Below are 24,537 nucleotides of genomic sequence, written 5' to 3' on the forward strand. Positions count from 1 at the left end.
ACATTCACTGTGTCCCTGAGGCAGCAGGCAGGACCCAGGAACCAATCTTGCAGTAGGAAATGGAGCCAGGGAGGACTCACCACCATTAGACCAAAGGAAATCCAGAAATCAGAGAATGAGCAGCACACTCCTGCAGCAAAGGAGCGACCCAAGCCTCACTGGCCCACCGGCGAGATCCCCTCTGCCCGGCGGCCTAGAATTCCCGGTATAGAGCACCAGAATCCAGAGCTCTGGGCTGACCTGAAGACCCTGCAGTCTTACACAGGACTGCCCTGCCAGCACACCAGGAATGCCAGAGCGGGTGAGAGGCCCCCTGTTCTGCGCTGTGTCCACTCCGGGATGATTCAGACTGTGAGGCACGGTGGGTCAGTCACAGGGAGCACGAGAACGCCGCTGAGTCACTGGCACCAGACACCAACGTACCATCAACGGCCAGCGGCACAGCTGCTGCAGTGATGCGGCCACAGCTGCAGCTCTGGGGGGCAGGGGAGGGAGATGGACCCATCCCTAAGTACAGGGAAGGAATGCCGGGTGGGCACACAGAACGGCCTCCCGATGAGCCTGCAGCATCAAACCTTACAACGCCCAGGAACCCACATCAGCTGGAAAAGCCAGGATTCTAGAACGTTCTTTCAAGATAAGCTAGGCCGCACACACAGGTGAGCAGGCGGTCCTGCAGCCTCACCTCGGTCTCAAGACAATGATTTGTCCTTAACTGAGCTCAGTGCCCACTCCGGAGGCCAGGGACATCCCAGCCCTTCCACACCGATGGCCGTGATGCGGAGACGACTCCTCCCAGGTATCCGCCCGGCCTCTTCCGCCATCGACAGGCAGGAGAGGGCAGCTGGCAGGACTTAAGGCCCCGAATGCGGACCAGAGGCAGCTGTGCAAGAGCTTAGAACCACAGGGGCTCCCATGGTGCCAGGACGTTGGGTATCAATGCGTTTAAAGGCACAGCAAGTCAGGGCTGGGGCAGGCAGCTCAGTGGGTAACCCCTTGCCTTGCAAAGCTGAGGACTTAGAGTCTGCAGAGCCCCTGTGGCAGGACGGGGGGGGACCTACCCATGGTGGTGCAATGGAAGTATGACCGTCGGCATGGGCCTCAGGCTTCCACAGTTGCACACCATGCTAACACATTTAAGTGTGCACATACATATAGCACACACACAAAGACGCACGCAAAAAAACAAAACTAAAACTAAAACAAAGACACTGGGTCTGGGCTGAACCTGCACACACTCATCCATATTCCTTACACTACTGGTAATATGCTGTATTCACAGTAGCAACCCTAAGAAGACTAAGTCCGTGTGGGGGTGAGTAGTTTCTGCACAGACACTGAACCTTCCAGAAGTACCTTGATCGTGGTAGGCGAACTGGAACTGATCTCCACAAAGAAAAGGTGGGAAGGCCACAGGCCGTGCGCCAGGCAGCCTTCGGGGAGGGGCCCGGGAATGATCAGACACAGGGGAAATTCTGACTCGGGTCCAGGGACTAGTTCAGTCTCGGGAAGGGGATTCCAGCACAGGAAGAGCACATCTGGCTAGAATGCCAAGCAAGCCCTGCCCAGCCCCACCCAACCCATCCCCTAGGTATGCCCATCTCACCACAAACAAGCAGAGAGGCCTGCGTGCCCTCTGGACCCAGCGGTACACAGTCCCCTTCGGAGGGGGCAGTGAGCTGGGGCCTGACGGTTTTGCCACGCTTACTTCCTTGGCCTGTGGAATCCCTCAAGTTCAAGGCGATGCCAGCTTGGAGGCATTTATCTCTAAGGTGGCTTCAGAGCAAAAAAATTCTCCTCCTACCACATGCTCCCCCATCAGGAAGGGCTAAGCGAAGGAGAGCAGTGGGGCATGCGAAGTGAGCAGCAGCCAGGCGTGCCGGCAGCTCTCGGCAAGCGCAGAAAGACACAATGTGGTATTAAATGCGAAACGATGTGAGAACACGGAAATGCAGGGCTATAATCACCGGCCCAAGGATGAAGCCGGGAGGCTGGGCCAGACGGCTCCACACAGACTCCCCATGCCTGGAGGGGCAGTGGCTGCTGCTGTTGAGGTGCAGGGGCACCTGCACACACGTGGAATGACCTACGGTCAGTTCCGGAAGGTGGAGCTTCAGCGGCATCGTCAGCACCCTCTCTGCACTCCTCCGGGTCCTCAGTCAGTACTGCCTTAGCACCAAGCACACCCTCTCCAACCACAGCGGCTTCCCACCTTTGCAACCTCTCTTCACACGCATCTTGCCTCGGTATCCCCGAAGGCATTCCTGACACCATCAGAGCCTCAGCCTCATCCAAACCGAGATCCCCACCTCAGAACTGCAAAGCCCAGGTGCACAGTCATGCTCACCTCGCAGGTACTTATCACCTTAGGCCGGGGCCTCTGTTATCATCACAGCTACACTGTGCAGCTCTGGCCTGGGCCTCCACCATCTTCACACGCGTGGGTCCATTATCTCCTCCCACACCCAGAGTCAGTTACACCAATTGTACCAGCTGCAACCTGGGCCTAGCTTAGCTTCCACTACACGGCAGTGCTGGCCTCCAAGGGTTACTGAAATAGACTACCGCTGGAGGCTTGACTCATCTGATGCACACGTGGCCCAGGCGAGCAATAAACGTGGACCAATAAAAACCTGTAAGCTTCCTAGTACTTGGGAGGCAGAGACAAGCAGATCTCTGCGGTTCAAGGCCAGCCTGAACTACAAAGCGAGTTCGAGGCCAGCTAACGCCACACAGTGAGCCCCTGTTTCAAAACAAAAAAACCTGTAAGCTCACTTAGAGCATGATGCGGTTAGCTTACTAGGTCAGGCGGTGCTTGAGTGCAAGTTCTATATATGACAACATTGCATAAGATGAAAAATGTCTAGACAAGCCTGAAGGGGAAGCAACTTAGAAACCAACTCTCCAGTTGGTAAGGACGGCTCAGCGGTTAAAAGCACCTGCTGCGTTTGCAGGGCACCCAGATCCACGCGCCCACACCCAGATCCACGCGCCCACACGAGGCAAAGCAACTGCCCGTAACGCCAGCCACAGAGGGATCCAACAAATCCCAGCCTCCACAGGCGCCCACACGCACGTGACATGCAGTCTCTCTCTCACCCATACACACATGCACATTAAAAAAAAATCTTTAAAAGAATGAAAAGTCACCTCTGTTTAGGACATTTTGTTCTGTCTACGATGACTGGGGAGCCCCTCCCAACCCCCCCCCAAACCATTTAAGACAGGAAGAAGTTGTCACTGATGCTCAAGGGAATCCATCTCCCAGCAGCACCTGCTCAGCTGGATAGCTACTATCTCTAAAAAGTGAAAGACCATAGGGAGAAGAGTCAGGGCGGTACGCAGCTAGCCTGTGGGAGCTATAGCCGGACCGAGTGGCTCTGCCACTGTGTATGCCTGGGGAGCAGAGCTGTCCCAGATGATCTGCACCCCAAGCCTGGGGAGTGACCCCTCAAGGTGGCAGAGACTGAAATCCACAAGCATCTCTCCAGCAGCGACAGCAACTGCTGACCGCCTGGCCACCTCGCCAACTTCTGTCGGTCACTGCCTTTCAGGGATGTTCGAGGCAAGGGCTCTCTCCACTCACGGGCAGTCCTGGCCATTCAGAGGCTGAGTGCCCTCGGAAGGGTCAATGGAGCCCATGAGGTCAAGGGCCAGTCTAGCAACAGAGCAAGACCCTCTCTCAACCAGAAGAAGAAGGGGCGCTTGGAAAGGTGGCACTGTTGGCAGAGGCCTGCTGAGCGCACTTGAGGCCCTGAATTCAACCTCCAGCACTGTGCAAACCAGACATGGTGTGGTTCCCCTGTTATCTCCGTACTCAAGAGGAGGAAACAGGAGGAGAAGCACCAAAAGGCAGCCTGGGCTACATGGAGTCCCTGCCTAGCAAAAAGAAAAAAAAAAAAAAAAAAAAGAAGGTACAACACCCTATCAAAGACCACCCACAAAGGAAGGGAGGCCAGAACCCAAGTGGGCCTTAAGTCCCATGTTAAAACAGGCGCCACAACGCTCAGACTCCCACAAACATGTAAGCTGAGAAGGTGCGCCAAGCCCCAAGAGGTAGCCAAGGTGGTCTGAGTGAGAATGGCCCCCACAGGCTTTTACATTTGAATGCTAGGTCTAGTCCCTAGTCGGTGGAACTGTTTGGGAAGGATTGTGAAGTATGGCCTTGTTGGAGGAGGTGTGTTGTTGGTGTGGACTGGACCCACTCTGGGCCCACTCTTGCCCTTTCTGACTCCAACTTTTGGATCAGATGTAAGCTCTCAGCTCCTGTTCCAGGGTCGTGTGTGCTCACCAGCTGCCTTGCTCCCCACCATAACAATCCTGGATTCTAACCCTCTGTAATTCCAAGGCCCCAACTAAATGCTTTTTCATAAGTTGCTTTGGTCATAGTGTCTCTTCACAGTAACTAAGACAGACGCCTTCTACAAGCATTAGAGAGAGGTTTCCAGGGCCAGCCTGTGGGCAGAGAACAGTCACAGAGGTGGCTGGGAAAGGCTGCGAGGCCGCAGAGGCGGGTGCCTGGCGTAGAGTAGCCCGCAGTGGCAGTAGTGGCATCACTCTGGGCTTGGGACCAGTCCACAGGATCCAGGCTTGGCAGACCAGCATGTGCAGCGATGACACTTTGAGAAGAGAACAAGGGAAATGCATTCCTGCCTGTGGCACCTTAAGCATCCTGGACCTGAAACCACTGCTTCCCAGAGAAGACAGAAGAGCAACCAAAGCCACCAAGCCTCTGCCTAAGCTCACCTTGCTGGCTGGTTCCACTTCCTGGACACACCCAACAGAAACACCAGGAAAATGTTTAGTTTCAAGCTCTGTTCATGCTGACCTCTCTGCTCCGACCTGTGGCTGCTTGCCTAACTCACAGAAGAGTCACACAAAGAGCACACCCCAGACAGGTCCCCGGGGCTGACAAAGAAGGGCCTATTTTGCGGCTGACCAATATGGCCTATCTTTTCAGTTTATTTTGCCTTGTTTAAGAGGGGGGTATGGAAGGGGCTGTGTCTTGCTCTGTTGCCAAAGGTGGCCCTGAACTACTGGGTTCAAATGAGTCTCCTGCCTTAACTCCCTGTGCAGCTAAGACTCCTGGCACACCTGACAGAGCTAGGCTTCCGGCTGCCACATCTTGCTGTGCCCATCCCTCACAAGGAACTTCCTTTTGGGGATACAGAGGCCTGGTAATGCCCACTACACTCCCCACCTTGCTGACCCTTCCCTGGTCCTTAAAATCTCACCTACCCTCCACGGGCTGCCATCTGTCCAGACCCTCTCTGTTGCCTCTCTCTAGGGTTGGCAGCACCTGTGGTCCAGGTCCATGGTGCCCCTGCAAGCGCCTGCTGGGCCAATGGCAGTGGCAGCAGGTGGGCATACTTATGCCCTTTGGACACTAACACTGGCAGGGACAGAATTTCTGCCTCCCTGCTCAGTAGTGCCAGCACTGACCCTGTCTGTCTCTCAATGGCACAGCCGTTCCTCCTGAGGACCACATCAGCTTAGGGGCCACTGATGTCTCCCTGAGACTGCCGTTAAAACGGACTCCGAACTCGCTGGTTTGAAACAGCACAGAGACGTTATAGAACAACTCCAGAGGGCAGGCACGCAGAAAGCCAGCTGAAATCTCAGGGCTGCCCAAGCTCCTGGATGGACCACTGTGTTTCTCTCAGCTCCACAGGCTTTCTCGGGGCTGCCCTGGCTCCTGGATGAACCACCGTGCTTCCCTCAGCTCTGCAGACTTCCTGCTGCACCGGAGACCTTCCTCCACAGCCACGGCCAGCACGTGGGATCCCAGTGTCCAGGCCAACCAGGGTTCTATCACCAGGCCCGCTGAGATCCGAAGGAGGGGAGGACTCTGTCCAGTCCTGGCTGGAATGAAGACCTTCTAAAGAGACCCCAGTGGCCCCCTTTGGTTATGGCCTCAGACCCTAGGAAATCAGAATTGCCCTGGGAATCTCATGTTGAGGGAAGGACAAGCCAGAAGCCTGGGCCAGCCAGGGGACTTCTCTCCCAGGAAGAGATCTCATACAGACCTCTCACTTGTCAGAACACCCTGCAGAAGAGACTAGAGCTAAGACCACGGTGGGTCATCAATGGCTGGGACCACATTTGACCAGGGCTGCTGCAGGGACCTCTCAGGGCCCTGAAGAAGGTCCTGGTGCGTACGTGGTGAAGTCGCACCCATGGACCGCTTGATCCTTCCTCCCAGGGTTGTTACACTGAATACACCTCCTTTCTCTGCTTCTCACCATTATTTATTTTTTTTAATTGGCTTTTGAGGATAGGTGGTTATGCCTGGCTTGCTGGGGCTGCCAAGCCCCAGGCTCTGACCCCAACTGTCCCAGTAACAAACGCTGGGCCAAGTGACATGACATCCATTGTCATTTGTACCCATACGGTCTATCCCACACCAGAAGGAAGAAACCAACTGTCCTCTACCACATTTCTACGTCACTGTTACACAATTCACACACATTTTACACACACACACACACACACACACACCCTCCTTTGTCTAATCCCTTCTCTGTGATTTATCACCATTCATTTAAATGGATTTGAAGCCATCGTCTGCTTCTTTGGAGTCTGACTTCTCTTCTGTCAGGCTCCATCACACATGAAGATTTAAACTCAGCCCTCTTGTCTCCCCTTGATCTGCCCAGGGAACAGGGCCTGGAAGGTAGAGGACCGTCCCATCCCCCTCCCGCCCCCACAGCAGCAATGGGCTGCACCTCAGGCAGTTCCCTGATGGTTACATTCTGGGATTACCCGAATCATCAGGGACAGTCTCCCCACCTCAAGGCACCAAACCAGATCATGACAACTTCTGCTGGGCCCCTGGCCATGTCACCTAACAGTCACAGGGTCTGATGCAGATGTCCTGAGGGACACTTATTCAGCCCCTCTTCGTCCGAGGATCCCCAGAATAGCACGCCTGCCACTAGCATCCAAAACAGAGAGAAGGGGCGGGGCCCTGGCGACAGAGCGGACACTCATGCCCCACCCATTAGATGACCCTTTTTCCATTTACAAAATCAATACACTTGACAGTCCAGCAGGAGTCAGCTTGAAACTGGAAAACCTGCCATCAGCAGTCAATATCCATGCAAGGAATGGGCCCAGGAAGGAACTGAGGGCCCAGGACAGGTAGCAGCTTTCCACTTGCCGCCCCAGAAAACTCAGAGACTCTTTCTCTTTCGTAAATGGGAATCATTGAGACAAAATGCCAACCCTTTTTATCCTGGGCCACACTTAGAAAAAAACAAAAACAAAAAACAAAAAACAAAGTCTCTCTGTATTTGAAGGACAGGATACATCAGGAGTACAAGCAGGGAGACCAAGGTAGGAGGAGAATCAGCCAAAACTAAGGATGTATCACAATGCCATAAGGCAATGGGTTACTTTATAAACTCATTGAAAAGACAAATAAGTAAATGAAAGCATCAGTTAATGGCCTCACCTGTAAAAAGAATATATAAATAACAGCCCCACCAGCTGAGGTGGAGGCGTGGTTTGCTGGGTGGAAGCAACCTGTGTGGGCTCCCACTCTGCGCACCCCCGGCCCGGACCCTGCTGCAGGAAGGCCCCCTTAAGCTCTCTCACGGCTTAGCCTGCCCTCGGCTTTTGTCTCACAGTTTCCAGAAATTATAAGATGCCCATAGCTTCTCTCTCTAATTAGGTTAAACCGTAAATTAATCTTTTTTTTCTTTGCCAATGTCCGTCTCCTGATCTCTTTTGGAATTCGGGGAAACCAGGACTATGGAGAATGGCCCTGAAACGTCCATCCATACATCCATGGACTCCCTGGGGCCCAGTGAGAGAGAATGGAAGCAGAGAGGGCGGGTGGAGGTGGGCTGTGGCAGCTAAGGTTGGGCTGAGGCCCTGTCTCAAGAGCAGCTGCAGCCTCCGGGAAGATACCCAGGACAGGTACATGTTTGTTTGCCGCTGTTCCAGGTGAAGCCTGTTCCTGCCGGGAAGCCTGGATTGGTATTTTAATAAGGGGAAGTCCATCCTCCTCCTGCCTGAGTCAGCTGCCTGAGCCAGCTGTGTTCCCCAGGACGCCTCCCAGCACACCTGCTTCAGCACGTGGGCGGCAGAAACGCCAAGGGGGTCAAGAGGAGAAGGGGCAGTTCAAGGGCTATGAGCAACAACTGTGGGCCGTGGGCGGAGTAAGAGCCTCGGGAACATGGGAAGTGGCAGGAAAACATAGTCAGATCCAACGTCTCTGACTCTGGAAGTGTCCCTACTCCACTGGAAGCCCCCATTGTAAAGCAATCTCTGGGCTCTGGTTCCAGGGTTTCTGTCCTGGGGTTCCAGGCTTGGAACTTTTGGCCCCTCCCTATCCCCATCCTTAGGAGAGCATATACATACACGGGCCGTCAAAGCCCTTTGATTTACAGACTCCAGGGTCATGAGGCCACCCGGCTGTGCTATTGCACTACACAGCAGCCGCACCTACAGCCCTGCCGAAGCAAGCACCGAGGGCTTCCTTCCCTGGGCTGAGGGGCAGGCGAGACCTTGCCAGGGCTACACCCACAGGCAGCAAGCCAGCAGCTCTAGGCCACCACTCCTTCCCCATGGAGTGTGAGACAGAAACCTGAGATAAATGACTTCAAACAACAAAGAGGAGCATGACCGAGGCCATCATCAGAACGTGTGGATGCAACTGGCTACCTAGCAGAAGAACCCAGGGTTAAGCTCCAGGCCAGGTAGCACCAACCAACCAGTGAGTGACACACTGGCTCTGTGGCCGGGCCATGCTCACTGCCTTCACGGTACACGACAGCCAGGAGCCTCAGACCAACACTCCATCCTCTGCCCAAGTGTCTTTTTCCTCCGTTCTTGGGCACCAGCCACCTGGGCTCCTGGAAGGAAGATACACTCTTAGCCCCTGGCCATTTGCAAAGGCAAGAGGGAACACTGAACCCCATTATTAGCCCCGAGTACCTTTCTGCACCTGGGCTCCCCGCCCTGCTCTGGCCACTGTGTCGCTGGCTGCTAGCAGGATCGGCATTGAGGACTCCTCTGCTCCGCCACTCTTGCCTCACACGGGGCCTCTGCCTGCCTGAGATGTCTGTCTTGACCGTGGGTCTCTGTCATGAGTTGGGGGTACAGTCTGGGATGGGGTAAGGGGGTACGTGCCGCAGGCGGCTGGGTCCACTTTTGTTCCAACAAGGCACCCTTCAGCACGGAGACAAGGCTCCGTGGTGAGCCTTCTCTGCAGGTCGTGGGACAAGGCTGTCCCCATTCTCTGCTCTGTAAATAGCAGGGCTGTTCTACAATGTGGGACTAATTGTTCCTCTATATGGTCTCATTCAGGGACACGGGCAAGCTAAGCAAGGAGAAAGGCTGCCTTAGACCTGAGGAGAGAAGACTACCAGGCCCAGCACCCATGCTCTGCAGGCCACTGCCCACCAGGCACAGCCAAGGGCCACCTTCTTGACCCAGGGGACAGAGTTTCATCAATCACCAGCAGCCTGGAGGCAAGCGCAGACAAGCTTTCCCCACCCCCAGCATTGGAGTGAGGGCCTGAGGAGACAGACACCCCAGTGGAGCCCTCACATGGCCCTATCAAACCCTAGGCCAGACCTGAATGCAAGGTCTGACCCAGGGCGCATCAGCACTCGCCTTCAGAGAACAGCTCATCCACAAAGCAACATATTTCTTCTGAGATGAGTGACTTAGTATAAAAACCCGAAGGCTTTTCACTAGCACAGAGGCCCACGGGTGCCCAACACCTGCACCCCTGACCATGAAGCGCTCGGTTCGACCGTCTGAGACACTAGCTCAGCAAACAGCCAACCCGGACCCCACAAAACAATGCAGCAGTCTGTTTCATGGTAAAAGGGGAGAGCGAGCATCTATTTTCAAAATGATGTGTGTTTTCCTTACAACAACACAAAACCTAAAAAGAAAAAAAGCTCTCTAGGAATTTACTGCACAAGCTACAGCCAAATGAGAACCAGCTGGCCGGCCCGTGACCAAACGCACCGCATTTCAGCACCACTCATGGGCATTAACTAATCCTGTTCAGTCCATGTCACATGACACTCTACACCAGCGTGGGCCTCCGTGGGTCATCCTCACCAGAGACACAAAGGCCACCTGATCTGTGTGTGGCTTCCCGAGAATGGGCCACGCAGGTCGGTGGGTGCCTCTGAACCCACCATGCCCCAGAGCTGTCAGGCTGTGGCACCTCTATCCACATCCACCAGGAACAAGCCTATGTTGTGTTGGTTTCTCATCCCCCTCCCGGGTCAGGGGACCATCTTTCTCCCCTGATGAGGAAAAGCTAGGCAGCATTAAGTATGATGGAACACACTATCAAGCACTGTTAGATGATACTAGAATTTGGAGTTCAGAATTGGGCTTTCCCCAGCCTTCACTGAAAACATCCTTCCAGGGCTGTCTGTAACTGATTAAAATTGCTTGGAGAAGGCATCTGGCAGGCTTTGAACAGGGAACCACGAGCCCAAGAAACAGCTAGGTTCCCTTCGTCAGCCAGGCTGTTCTGGACACTTTTAAGTCACCCTGAAGACACCCCAGCAGCTGCAGAGGACCATTCCAACCACGGCTGAAAACAGCATGTTTCTCTCATACCCATTCCAGATAGAGCCGGGACCAGCCTGGCAATCAGCACTCCACAGCAACACAAGCCTGAGAAATCACCAGCGTCTCAAATAGATATTCTCACTTGGAAAGAGCACACCTTCCCAGAGGGCCCGCAGAAGGCCTGTTGCTGGAGCAAATACAATCTTTCACTTGTACGAAGGGTTGTGCCAAAACTGGCACAAACAGCCTTGCCACACACTGCTCTTGGCCGTGTAACCATTCTGGCTGGCTCACTTTTCAACTTAGGAGACTCTTTCCTGTGCTGTCCTCTGATCTCAAAACTCTAGGCCCAACGACAGGCTACCTCCTCCGATGGTCTTTGCCTCCTTCGGGTTTTTCTCATAAGCATAAGGGGCTGGGCTGGTAGCACCAACAGGAGACAATGGAGCAGCAACAGCTGTGGCAGTGACGATGCTACCACCAGCCGCCATAGCAGAGCAGCAACAGTGGCCGGAGGGGGTGGAGGATGGCTCAGCTTGCATTCAGATCCTCAGAGTAATCCCACCCCCCACCCCCCACCCCCGAGGTGAGGTGAGAGGCAGAGACAGGTAAATGCCGAGAAGTCATAGGCCAGCTAGCCTGGTGTACGCAGGCCAACAAGAGAGACCCTGCCTCAAACAAGGCGGAAGGTAAGGACCAACAAAGGCTGTCCTCTGGTCTCTACACGTATGACCTGGGTCTCACTGTTTAGTTTTGCCTGACAGAACTCTATGTAGACTGGGCTGCCCTCACAGAGAGCCACCTGCCTCTGCCTCCTGAGCGTGCGCCAGGATAAAGACGTGGGCCACCACACCCAGCAGAGAGTCAAAGATGAAGGACCGCAGGCCTTGGTCACAGAGTTCCATGAGCCGCCACGTCCTGGAGACACCCCAGGCTTCAGAGTTATAACACTAGCTGCTTGGTAGGAGCCACAGGTCCCAACACCCACGGCGCGGGCACTGCTGCCATACGCTGCTGCTAAGAGCCAAGGGTTGCACCTTGTGCCCAGTGCCAAACACTGGCAGCTGAAGCACAGAGGAATAGGCTTCCAGCCCGAGCACCCACAACCCTATGCCTCTGGCCTCTAGAGTCAGGAGCAAAAGAACCCTCTACTTCTCAGACTCAGAAATAGGCGCTTGAGGCTGCCCATAGGCAGGACTTCGACACCTGAGGGCTTGAGGCTGTCAAGCAATCAAGATGGCTGACTGGTCACTTCCCTCCGTTATGCCCCTGCGCCTTGCTCCGCACCACTCCGCCTCAGTAGAGCTGCACAGCAATCTGAGTCCAGCTCTGACTGACACCATCAGGGACTCGGGAGGTGGCTCGGCTGATACAAGTGCTCACTGTACAAGCAAGACGACCCAAGTAGGGGTCCCCAGCACCCGTGTAATATGCACATGACCCCAGCACTCCTCGGGGGAATGGAGACAGGCAGGCGGCTCTCAGGAATTCACTGGCTGGCCAGTCTAGCCAAAACCAGCCTCCACATGAAGAAGCACACACATGCACACACGTGCACACACACACAGGCAAAAATTCAGTAAGAAAGAGCACACAGAACAGCAACAGCTCCCCGCTACCTTCAGGTTAAAAGCCCGGCTCTGTACCTCAAAATAGTGCACTTGGCTACCTGTTCTGTTTCCCAGCGACACTCTTACTTGTTTCTCTCCACTGTGACTCTCTCAGTCTTACCGTCCACTTCAAAGCGGCCAGGCCCTCGGAAGGCATGACCCCTGATCGGGAAAAAGGAGTCATCCACCCCAGCAGGACATTTAAAACCTACTCATGCCCACCTGCACTCTCCCTGGCACCCGCTGCTGTCAGGCGGTACAGCAAACCTCAGCAGGGGAACCACGAAGGGGGCAGGACAGGGATGGAGACATGCCTCAGAGTCTGTGTAAGCTGTGTGCCTGGGTGTGACATGTGCTGGTCAGACCTAGGGAGCTGGAGATGAGCCAGCTTGGTTGGGGCCTGGTGCTCCTTCGTGGAAACGTGGGCCAGCAGGGGTCAGCCAGCCCATGGTTACCCTAAGACTTCTCTAGTCTAGTAATGTTTCCCAAGACTGACAAAGCAGTGCGGAGATTTGCTGGGTGCAAGCTCCCAAAAGTTGTCCCGCCTGATCAGCAGCCTGCTTTCCTGCCCACTTAGAATAGTGCGGCCTTAAGAACAACAGCCACTTCCCACGGCAAACTGCTTCCTCAGCACCCTGTCAGCACTCCTGTAAGCCCCAACCCTCACCTCGTGCGTGTGGTCCAACCTGCCACCATACTGAAAGAAATGCCTTAAGCCACATCAGCCTCAATGATAGCCCCTCTCACGCAGGACATGCAGGACTCAGTTGGGAGCATTCTCCTTCATGCCGACAGGCAAGCTGCCATTCTGTACAGCAGAGAACTCTGATGGTGGTCTGCAGGGCCCGGCCTCTGGGCATGACGGATGACCATAAGGCCAGGTCTCAACTGAGGTGCATGGCAGGTCATGTCCAAGTGACATGATGTTCCCAAGAAGGAACTCATCCCCCTGCCAGAGGACTCATCCCCCTGCCCTGCAGCTCCTTCCCAAGGGCTTCAACCCCCACCCCACCTCACCCCAACCCAGCAGCGCAACAATGGCTACTTCCAGGACTAGGGCCGCCTGGTGCCAGGCTGCTCGGCTCCTCACAACACCAGTTCCATTGCTTTGCTTCTGATCTATTAAATGTCAGCCTCCGATGACAACGAAAGGGGGCAGTCACCGTGGATGAGGGGCTGGCGACAGGAGGAAGGGGTGTGTGTGTCCATCCTCCGCTAGAGTGACCAAGAGGCCACAGAAATGCCTATGACAAAGCCCGTAGAGCTTCACCATTATTTATTGACCACACCAGCAGCCCACACACAGCATTCTGTGTGGATCAACACCCAGCAAGTCTGAGAGGGAGGCTGTGTCTCCCTCCCAACCATGGTACCCAGTGAGCGGTGGCTGGCCTCCTCCCTTCCCAGGGGTCAGGCCATGCTCTCAAGAAACTTTGCTGTTTAACTGCCTGAGTCAAGGCCAGTGGGTAGAGCAATGGGAAGGGCTTGTATAACCATGAAGGCCAAGGGAGGGGCTGCAGTGCCCTAGCCCAGCCTCCCTGGCCTTCCTGCCTGACTCAACCCAAGCACCTCTGCAAGGACAGTGTGGAGCTGGTCCCTTGTGTCACAAGAGCACAAAAAGAATGAGGAAACCTAGAGACAGCAAAGTGTCACAGAGCTGACCTGTTTGGGGGGTGGGAGGGTGTCAGAAAAACATATACAGAAATAAAACACGTGCCTAGCTTGGGCCAGCTTCCCCACCTGCTGTTCATGGGAAGCTCTGAAAAGACAGCCTTTCAACAGACCCCATCGACGGTAGGGGAAGGCTCAGCCCCACAGGCGTCCAAGACACAGACGCCCAAGAGCAGGCAGGAAGACCTACACATCACGTGTCCGGTCACTTCCTATGCACCCAGGAAGCTGCTTCTCCCCACACCATGACTCACAGTCTAGAAGGACCACCTGCACCGGGCACCCCCAGGAAACTCCCCACCACTTCCCAGAGAGAGATTTGCCAGGCGACAGCTGGGGCGTGACCCTCTTTACGCTTACAAAATGAGAAGCCCTGGAAAGAGGTGGGAGTCCGTGCTCCATAGAGGGGCTGAAAGAAAAGTGTTAAGAAGGAGCGCCCTGATACCCAGTGGATCCACAGGGTCTTGTTAGTACATTTAATCAGACCATCTGCCCCACCCCCAAACCTACTGCTCCATCCACCTACCCCCAAGCCCTGACCCTCTGACTACCTGTTCCTTAGACCTAGATCCATCCTTTGATGGACCTTGAGGCAATGTGGCAGCTGCTGTTCCTGCTGAATGTAGGGTGTTGGGAAGGGGGCGCTCACCCCTGCATAGCAGAGCCAAGGCCCAGTGACGTCACTGCCTCCATGAGGCAGCCAGACCAGCAGCTACTGAGAAGGACCTTGCCCTGCCCAGGCCAGATCCGGCCCAGGGACCCCTGGACCTGCTTCACCCTCCAGCTACCCTGGAGGTGGGGACCCAGGCTGTTCCTCCTATGTGGGGCCAGACACCTGCAGCACTCGGAATCTCCACTCACAGCTCAGGTGTGGCTGGATCACACACAGGCAAATGCAGGCCTGACCTCAATGTGCTCCCCGCAGCAGTAGAGCCTGGCAAGCTCAGGAGCCACCAGAGGGCCGGACAGTGTCTAAGGACAAGACTCAGAAGGAGACCCAGGCCTGGCAGTTCAAAGTCAGGCACACAAACTGGGAACATGGTGACACACACCCTATCGTGTGGATATGGGCACGGAACAACCAACTGTGGGTGCACATACTCCACCCCACACACGCACCCACCCATCCTGGACAGGGTCAGACCACCGACACCTACAGGAAACAGGAGGAGGGCGAGTCCCCCACACAGACGCTGTAGCCTATGGCCATGCCCACTGAGGGCTGTTTTCAGTCGGTGCCCGTTGCCTTACGTTGACTTTACTAATTTCATAGTTGGGCTTTTGTTGTGTGTGTTTGTTTTTGAAACAAACACAAACAAAACAAAGTGAGCCTGGCCTGGCCTCAAGCCAATGTATATCCCCAAAAAAACGACCCTGAACCACTGAGCCTCCTGAGATTACAGGTATGTGCCATCATGCCTAGTTTTATGCAGAGCTGAAGATCAAACCCGGGGCCTCACGCCATCATTCCTCTAACTGAGGTAGCTACTGCCTCGGTTCTCGGTTCACAGGCGACACACGGAGAGCAAACGCTTTCCCTTTCACCCTGGTCTTCGCTGCACAGCCCCTTCCGCACAGCCATGGTCCACCCCGACCGGCCTCTGCAGAGGAAGCGCACATCACCCCCCCCCACACACACACACACACAGAGACGGACCTTCTCTCATCACTGGGCTGAAACAGCATGTGCCGAGCACAGAGAGGGGACAACTTCACTGCTGTCGGCACACTTCACGGAACTGTCACCCAACTGACCCACGATGTGACAAGGCAGGCAGGCCACTGCGGGCAGGCCACGCCCTTCTACAAGAAACACAGGCGACCACTGGGCTGAACTTCAACTCGTGGATTCAAACAACAAAACAGAACCAAAACCAGACAGACAGACAGACAGGAATGGTTGTTGCTTACTGCCAGCACACTGCCAAGGACCCGGGACGGGACTCCACCCTCCCTCTAAAGCACTTTTTAGGGCCAGAGCTGGCCTTGTAGGTGAAGACGGCTGCCACCAAGCCTGATAACCACATGGTAGAAGCAGAGAACTGAGCCCATCGAGTTGACCTTTGACCTCCACCGAAGCCATAGTACACATGTACACACACATTAAAAAAATTTTTTTAAAAAGAAAAAAAATCTTTTCATATTTTTTTTGGCTGTAGCACCACACATCTGCTCGAAGTCACCGCACAAAGCCCTTCCTCAGACACCTTTATCCATGCTAGTCACACTCACAGAATGAAACTCCTGCAGAGCCACTGTAGCTTAACACTGACACCACAAACCTTAACAACAAAGAAAAAAAGCTGACAAATGAGAAGCCACTAAAAGCAGCCAGCAGAAGGCGGAACAGGGACTCGGCAAATGGCTGTGGTGGGAAAGGCACCTGCTGAAGAGCCTGACTTCAAGCTCCAGAATGAACCCTCTCTCAAGCTGATCTCCACAAATGCGCCTTGGTAGCTGTGTACCCCACTTCCCACCTCCACACAGAGAATAAATAAAGGAAAAAGAAAAATAAAATAATAATAAAAAAAAAGAATGGGGAGCCAGTGCTTCAAAGCAGAAGCTCCTGCCAGTGAGCGGACAACCCAGCAGAACTGGTAGCAAAGGACACAGCTCAAGAGGCACAGGACCCGAGATGGAACCACTCACCAGGGCTCAGGGACAGGCAGTGTGACCACAGGTCACTCTCCAACAGACACCTGCCACAGCAGAAGGAGGAAACTGGGAAGGATCCACTACCAAGTCCAAGTCAGATTTTTTTTTTTCCAGAAACTAGGCCGGCAAGTTCTACCAAAAAGCCACACACCCTGTGACCCAGCAGTGCCCCGCCCCTGAGGTCAAGGCCTCTGAATGACAGGTCTGATGCAGCTGAGGGTATCTGTGTAAGCGCTGTTTATCCCAGCTTCCTGTTTTCCTGTGGCTGCACTCACCAATTACTAAAGCCCAGAGGCTTAAAACAACAGAAAATAACTCTCCCACATCTCTGGAGGCTAGAAGTCAGTGTCACTGGGCCAAAGTCAGGGATGCTGTTAGACCCACTCCCTCCACAGACCCCCAACAACTACATCCAGGCTCTTCTCGGGTGTGGTGGCTACAAAGGGTCCTTGCCTGGCCTGGACCCTGTGACTGAAGAGGCTTCTGTCTATAGCCTGCAACTGGATCCCCTTAGATCCCACGTAATCTGCAGCCATTTCCTTCTTTGTAAGACCACCAAGGGGAGGCATTCTGTCTTAATTGATCCTCGGATTAAAACATCATCATCAGAGCCCCATCTGGGGCCCAGGAGACATCTCAGTGGGTAAAGATGGCTCGCTGTGGCAGCACAGGAATCTACCTGGGCTGGAGTCCCCAGAACCCACAAGTGAAGGAGTATCTTTCTGCAACCCCAATTCTCCTCCAGGGAGATGGGAGGTGGACACAGGAGAAGGCCCTGGAGATGATGGCTTAACCAGCCTGGCACGCCTGACGGAAATAAACAAATGAATCAACAAATAGAACCTGTTTCAAATAAGGTGAAAAGCAGACACCCAAACCTGAGGTGGTTTTCTGACCTCCACAAGCTTGTATGGCACAACCATGTCCTGGCAGGCTTGTGTTCACATTCACACACGACACGCGTAAGTACACGCACGCACAAACACAAGTTAAGAGGAAAAAATCAGGGTGCCCTCCAGACACGCAGAGAATGACTGATGGGACATTAGGAAGCCCAGGGCCCAGGCATGATGGGATAACGCATCCTGGCAGTCCACCACCCAGGGTCCGGCTCATGCCCACAGAGCCTTTGCTTCTGAACGTGTGGATTCCCCTGTCCCTCCCTTTCCCTCGAGGGCGCCTGTAACTACATCCGTGCAGTCAGGTCCACATAGGCCCAAACGAGCTCTCCACTAAAAGACCTTCAATCTGCTCACACCCACAGGAGCCATTCACACAAGACCACATCAACAAGGCGCCAGGGTCAGAAACCTGGCATCCCTAAGGGAGCTATACCAGCTGTCGCAAGCAAAGAAACGCACAATGGCCGGGTGCGGGTCTCTTGAGAGGGGTCTGCCCCCTGTATTTACCGCTGCCTACACCACCCACCACCATGATTAACGCCCCCAGGCCTCCCAGGTTCTCAGGGAAGAGAGAACATCAGTCTACAGTGTTCTGGGCAAATAAGCAGTCCCCTGGTTCAGTCAAATGTACACAATCTAGGATCATGATGGCCGTGACTTCTAAACGTGAGGCAGCAGAAGGAAGAGGGGAGAAGGAAGAAAGGGAGGAGAGGGAGGAGGACGGCAGACATGGGTTATCTGGGGTGGGCATTCAACTCCCAACCTGTATGTTCAGCTCAGGGGACCAGAAGGGTTCAGACGGAGGGTATGCCTGTGGGACCAGCTCCACACATGAAGCCCACAGAGGCGAGACACATGGCCTATGTCCTGACAGGCCTCCTTTTTAACAGGATGTCAGATCTCTCCATATACTCTCTCTCCCCACACTGAGCGACCCCACCTGGGGTCTGTCTTCCTTAGCAGTTTAACATTGCCCGTTCGCTGAGGTCCAGGTGCCTGGGCTTACAGAGAGAAGTCTTCCTAAGTTGTGTGAGTATAAACAGCTGAGGAGGGCCAGCTTCTTGGCCACAAGCCACCTGGGGGCCCACAGCTCCACCTGCCCTCTGGGAACCGGCATCCATGTACTACAGGAGGGGAGGCAGGAAACTGCACGACCCAGACTTGTAGATGGGAACCCAGTGGTGCCTCCAGAAAGCCGAGAACTTCAAGGCTCGTGTCATGGGCTCCGCTCACGAGCATCACGGCATCACCACGTGCAGGCTCTCCACAGGGAAAAAGGAGCCCTTTGTGGGATATTAATAGCCTGGCCAGATGTGGGAGTGCCTGGGGTCCTTTCCTAGGCCTGGGCCGGGTCCCCACAGCTGCACAAGCATCAGCGTCGGCCCTTCAGCGCAGGCTACCAAAGCAAGTCACGTGGTATGGGGGGAGGGGGCAGGTATTTAAGAGGTGGCTCTCCTCCCACAGAGGTATGGCACCGGGTTCACATAAACGTGACTTGCAGGCTGAGCAGGCCACCATTCAGGACACGACCATGATGTGGAAAAGTCGGCTACAAACGAGTGCATTGTATCTTTACCCCAACAGAAAGGAGCAGCACAGGAGGCCTGCCTGACGCTTAGTCTTCAGGGTGAGGGCTCACCTCGGGCAAGGCAGGCTGGTGCAGCCACAGCATCCCAGATCCACACTGCCCAACACACACAGAAGGCACATGCCACTGATCGAATGGAGGGCCACGTTAGGAGGGTAGATACTCTCTAAGAATCTACTTCATTTAATCCAGGACACACACAAGTTCGACACAACCTTCTAGGGTGTACTGGACTCTCTTCAGAAAGGGGCACTGCTTGGTGCCTTCCTGGGCTGAACCTTCAAAGCGGGCTTTGAACAGCCACACTCCAGCACTGGGCCAGGACTGGCAGTGTGGGTCTAGAGCACAGGAAAGCAACACAGGGCTGCTAATACAGACGTCTAACCCCAAGTGTGCTTCAGCCACTATAAACGAACACTGTGCTGTGGCCAACAGCCGCGCCCCAGGTCAGGGCTGGCCCCTCTGCGCTTGAAGTGGCTAGGTAGTGCTGAACTTCCACACTTCCTGTCACACCAGAGACCCTGGAGGACCTGGCATCTTGAACATCTCTCATGCAAAGCCTGCCGGTGGTGTGCGCTGTGGGCCTAGTGTCTGACTGATGCTGCAGAGGCAGGAGTTCTGAGCTTTTGGATCAGCACCTTCTAGACCTTGGATGCCCAAGGGGGAAAGGGGCTGGGCACTATTCCAATCATAGCTTCTCAGTACTGCACCCACAGGACCAGAGAAGCCCTCTCACGAAACACATGGAAGTAATCATCTCTCGTTTCAGTGTCATTTAACTAAATCTACAGTGGCCCCACTCAAAGCTTGTATTTTAGACATTTGCTAAAAATAAGCCACCCCTCCTATATTCAAGTTGTCAGTCCCAAGGCAGATGAGCACACAGGAGGGTAGCACACTTGAGTATTAGGTACACTCAGGGGTTGGGCACACTTAGTAGGTACATTAAGCTGAGCCTACTCCAGGACTGGGCACACTCGGGCAGTCACAGGCACACATGATCCTGGTTAAGACCTCACAGCTGGGGCTGGAGAGATAAGGAATGGCTCAGAGGCTACAAATACTTCTTGCTCTTGCAGAGAACCGGAATCCAGTTCTCAGCACCCACCTGCTCACACCCACCTGTAAACTCAGGTCCAGGGAATCCAATGCCCTCTTCTGACCCCCTTGGGCACCTGCACACACGTGGCATACACACACGTACAAACACAGACACGTAGCTATAATAAATAAACACATCTTCAAAAACAAGAAAAATGAAGCTGGGAATAGTGATGCACACCTTTAATCCCAACACTTGAGCGGCAGAGGCAGGCAGATATCTATGTGTTTAAGGCCAGCCTGGTCTACATAATGAGTTCCAGGGCAGTCAGAGCTACACAATGAGACCCTGTCTCAACAAAACAAAACAGACAAACAAACAAAACACAAGAAAGACTACAGAACTGTGACAAGCCAGCCAGAGCACAGAAAAGACAGGATTTTAAAGCTCAGGCAGCTTCAAAAATGCAGTAAGACCCAAAGCCCTTTACTCCCCAGATCCATGCGTCCCCTCAGCACAGCCAAAGGCAGGAGAATGGCTCTAAGAACAGAATTGCAGGTGACATACAGCTGTGTAACTTGCCACCAAGCAAGGCCTGTCCCTAATCCTGACATTTGCCTTGTCATATGCTCAGTATTCCCAACAGACCCAAGGGACAGCAAAGCACCCCCGGACCATGCCTCCCAGCCTCCTGGCTGCTGCCTTCCCAGCCTGGACACACCGGCTTCTCCCAGAGGCCACTCTTGGATTCTTGGCTAGATTTCCACTATGGCGTCAGAGACAAGGGGCCCCCAGGGGTGAACTGTAAGGACAATGCCTGCTTTGTCCCCACTGTGAGGACCCACCAAAGGCAAAACTGCTTGCATGGGCCACTTCACACTGGGAAAGATCCCGAAAACTTATTTCAGCTTCCACCTCGATGCAAACCCTACAATATCCAGCTTAATATTCCTAAGTATTTCCTTTCCAGGCGGCCTTTTACATACAAACTATAGCAGTCCCCCTGATCCTCGAGGGCCTGCTCCCTCTAAGACCTCCAGGGGGTGACTGACAGCGTGCAGAGCACACCAAGCACACAGAAACCATGGCAGGGTTCCTTTCTAAAAAACTGACACTCAGATGGCAGCAGCAGCTAGTTACAGGATTGCACAGCAAAGGGCCATGCAAGTGTGAGCCCTCTCCTTGTTCTCGAGATGCCTCACTGCACTGCGTTCTCGCTCCTTGTTGATCTCAGGGAACAAAACACGCACACAGTGAAACAGCACATAAGGGGGACTACTGTCTCCACAATGTGAAATCTGGGGCTTGGAAAATCTCAGAGCCACCAGCTAGAGTGCTGTGCTGACAGCTGGCTGGCCCAACAGGGCGTCCAGACAAGACCCAGACACTCGAGGAATGAAGGTTAAGATGACAAAGCCATGTCTGGAAAGTCCACTGAGCACAGGTATGTTCTTACAGGCCTTCAGTCAAGAGTCTCCAGGCCTAGCCGTGGTAGGTACTGGGGCCAGATGGCTGCTCCCCTCAGCCCTGTAGCCATGATTTGATCAACCACGAAGTGGCAGGCACTTGGGGGCTGGGATGAGGTTGGCCCAGTAAGTTCACAGAGGAGTGGGAGATAGATGCCCTCCTGAGCCTGAGACCAACCCAGACAACCTCTGCCGTCCACCACCCTGAAGACACAAGCGTAGTGATCACAAAGGGCTGGCGTGTCACCCTCCCAGCTGCTACCCCCACAGACTTCCCTACCCCAGGGTCAAGCTGGGAGGACAGAGAAAAGCGGGGTCCATGGCTCTTGAAGCTCCCTAGAAGGGGAGACAGGCCACCTAGGAGCCTGCTGTAGGACCCGAGGTGGCCCTTCAGCCATGACCTTTAACCCCAAGAACCTTCAAAGACTCAGTGGGCACTCCTGCGCACAGAATCCCCAGGGGATTTTTCAGGGGTACCAGTAAGGGTGTCCTATGCTAGGACTCAACCCAGTGCCCTCCTGTCTTGCCCGCAAGTGGGAAGATGGTGCTGACCTATGGGCTGTGATGGTAAATCTCCATTGTCAACTGACTGGGTTTAGAGTCATACGGAAGCACACACCAGTGGGTGTCTCTGTGGACACACAGAGGCTGGCTGAGCCTGGAAGACCTGCCCTGAATGTGAGGTTGCTCTGTCCCTACAGGCTGGGGTTGCAGGCTGAATACAAAGAAGGCAAGCTGAGCACCGCCACGGTTCCCTCTGCCTCCTGACTGACTGCCTCAAGCTCCGGGTACCACGCCAGCTACAACAGGCCTTAAACTGGGACAGAACGAACCCCCCCTTCCTTTAAGTTGCTTTGGTTGGGTATTACGTCACAACGGAAAAAGTGAGGAAATCAGCATCCAAATGGGCTTCACTCAGAAATGCCTTGGTGGCAGCCTACCCACCTCCCTCCACATGGGGCCTTCAAAGCCACTAAAAGCACATCCTTCATCCAGACAGTGACCTCTTTGGCAGGAATGGCTCAGTTTTCATGGCCAGACTTTTCTTGGTTCTCTTGTCACCTCCCAGGGCCAGGTACAGAGCAGAACCAATGCTGACTCATGGGGTCACCTCCCAAGAGTCTTCCTTGGCAGGTAGATTCTGTTACTCACCTAGGGACCAGTATTCACACATGTCAGCCTCCAGCACTGGGCTGGGTTCCAGTGGTGTCAACAGAGTCTGAAACGAGGATTAGAAACAGGGAATTAGCAGAGCTAAAGTGAGTCAGTCTCTCTCTCTTTCACACACACACACACACACACACACACACACACACACACACACACAGCAGTCTATCACGGCACAAAGCATATGTGTTAGGTGACCGCTGCCGGATAACCCTTCCCAGGAACAGGACGGGTGGTGGCAGCGCCTGCCCCTCCCTGACTTGTCCCATCTGGGCTAACCATAGCAGCAGAGTGTCCCCAGCACAAACTAGGAGACTCCAGGTGTGTGGACGGAGGTAGGAGCTCACCGGCTGTGAAGGATAACCCAGTCCTCAGGAGAAACGGCTCGCTGGGTAAAGGCGAGTGCCCCCAAATGTGACAGTCTGAGCTTGACCCCTGGTGCCCATGAATGGGAAGAGGGAAACGAGTCTCACCAAGGTGCCCTTTGACTTCCACATGCATGCCATGGTGCCCACACACAAAGGACAAACAAACATTTTAAAAGCTTTTGGAACAGATGACGTTTTAATGTAACACTCCCAATCAGGCCCCTGAACTAGAACCACACAGCAAAAAATGTTGGTGTTAGTACACAGTCAACCATTTTAAGTAGAAGATAGGGGAAATAAGAAGCCAGGAGTACCAGAATTTGTGGTTTTGTTTATTTGTGGTTTTTCAACATCAAAGCAGAAAGAGTTTTACTATGCAACGCACACACAAAGAGGCATAGAAACAGCAGGCAGAAAATGCCAAGGCCGCCTTTCCTAGGGGCTCCTGGGATACCCCAAACTCCCCAACCAGTGCATAAAACTACAGAGGGCAAATCAGAGCTGGGGGGGGGTTCAGGGTCATCATTGCCTCTCTTCCGGGTGGGCAGGGATACGAAGTGACCATCGCCAGGGCCAGCGATGGGGATGGCCCAGGGAACTCCTAACACAGTAGGAAGAAGGAACAACAGTTGCCAGGCCTGATGTTAGGAATTTCCCGCCATATTTCCTGCTACCGTAGGAAGAACACCGCCCAGATCCATGTGTTGAAGTTTGTTGGCCCCACTCCACCAGCATCAGGAGGGAGAAACAGCTCTATATTCCTGTGTGGCTGGCATCTGGAGGTGGGACTTCTGCAAGCAATTAGATGAAGTCATGAGGATATGGCCTCCATGATGGCATTAGAAGAATATGCAGAGACCCATACTGACATGCTGTCTGTCTCACCCTCGCCATGATACCCCATTGAATATCAAAAGATATTCAATGAACGCCAGCAGCCTGGCCCTGGACATCCTAACTGCAAACTGTAAGCCGGATAAAGCACCCCTCTTTATAAATTACCCAGCCAATGCAATAGAAAAGGGACCACGACCAGTTCCCGTTCAGACATAAAGATGTGTCAAAGGACGTCCTCCACATCACAGCAAGGCCACAGAAACAGCCTCAAGGACCATCTGCAGGTGACCAGAGAGGGGGTTGCAGTTTGTCCAACTGTCCGCATACTAGGCATCTGTAAAGAAGAAGGCAGTCACCCTGACTGAAACTGCATGAGACAGAACAGGGGTGGACAGTGATAGCCAGAGTGGGACCGAGGCTTCAGGCAGGCCTCACTAGAGTGTGGGAATGGGTGGCAGGAGGGAGATAGTCAAGTCAGCAGCCACAGGGAAGGCAACTTGGTCACTTCTCTGCTAGTGACACTTTTACCACGCATGCTCCAGCAGACACATGCCAAAAGAGAACCTTTACATATGCATCCCTATAAATGCATACCACATTCACACGCATGCACACACACACACGCACGTACTCACTCACTCATGCCTCGGTATCTATACACACTCCAAATGCACACACCATATACA

At 54.0% G+C, this 24,537-nt stretch overlaps 1 protein-coding gene across 1 annotated transcript in view; it reads right to left on the bottom strand.

Annotated features, from left to right (window-relative positions):
* Positions 1–24,537, bottom strand: part of LOC129667459 (semaphorin-4D) — a 78,903-nt gene that overhangs the window by 30,834 nt on the left and 23,532 nt on the right. Inside the window, exon 2 of the mRNA XM_055595102.1 lies at positions 22,632–22,698. The gene's annotated coding sequence lies outside the window, so the exon portion shown is untranslated. The remainder of the gene's footprint in view (positions 1–22,631; positions 22,699–24,537) is intronic.

The sequence above is a fragment of the Psammomys obesus genome, unplaced genomic scaffold (genome assembly GCF_907164565.1).
Source record: "Psammomys obesus unplaced genomic scaffold, mPsaObe1.curated_primary_1811, whole genome shotgun sequence".
NCBI lineage: Eukaryota > Metazoa > Chordata > Mammalia > Rodentia > Muridae > Psammomys > Psammomys obesus.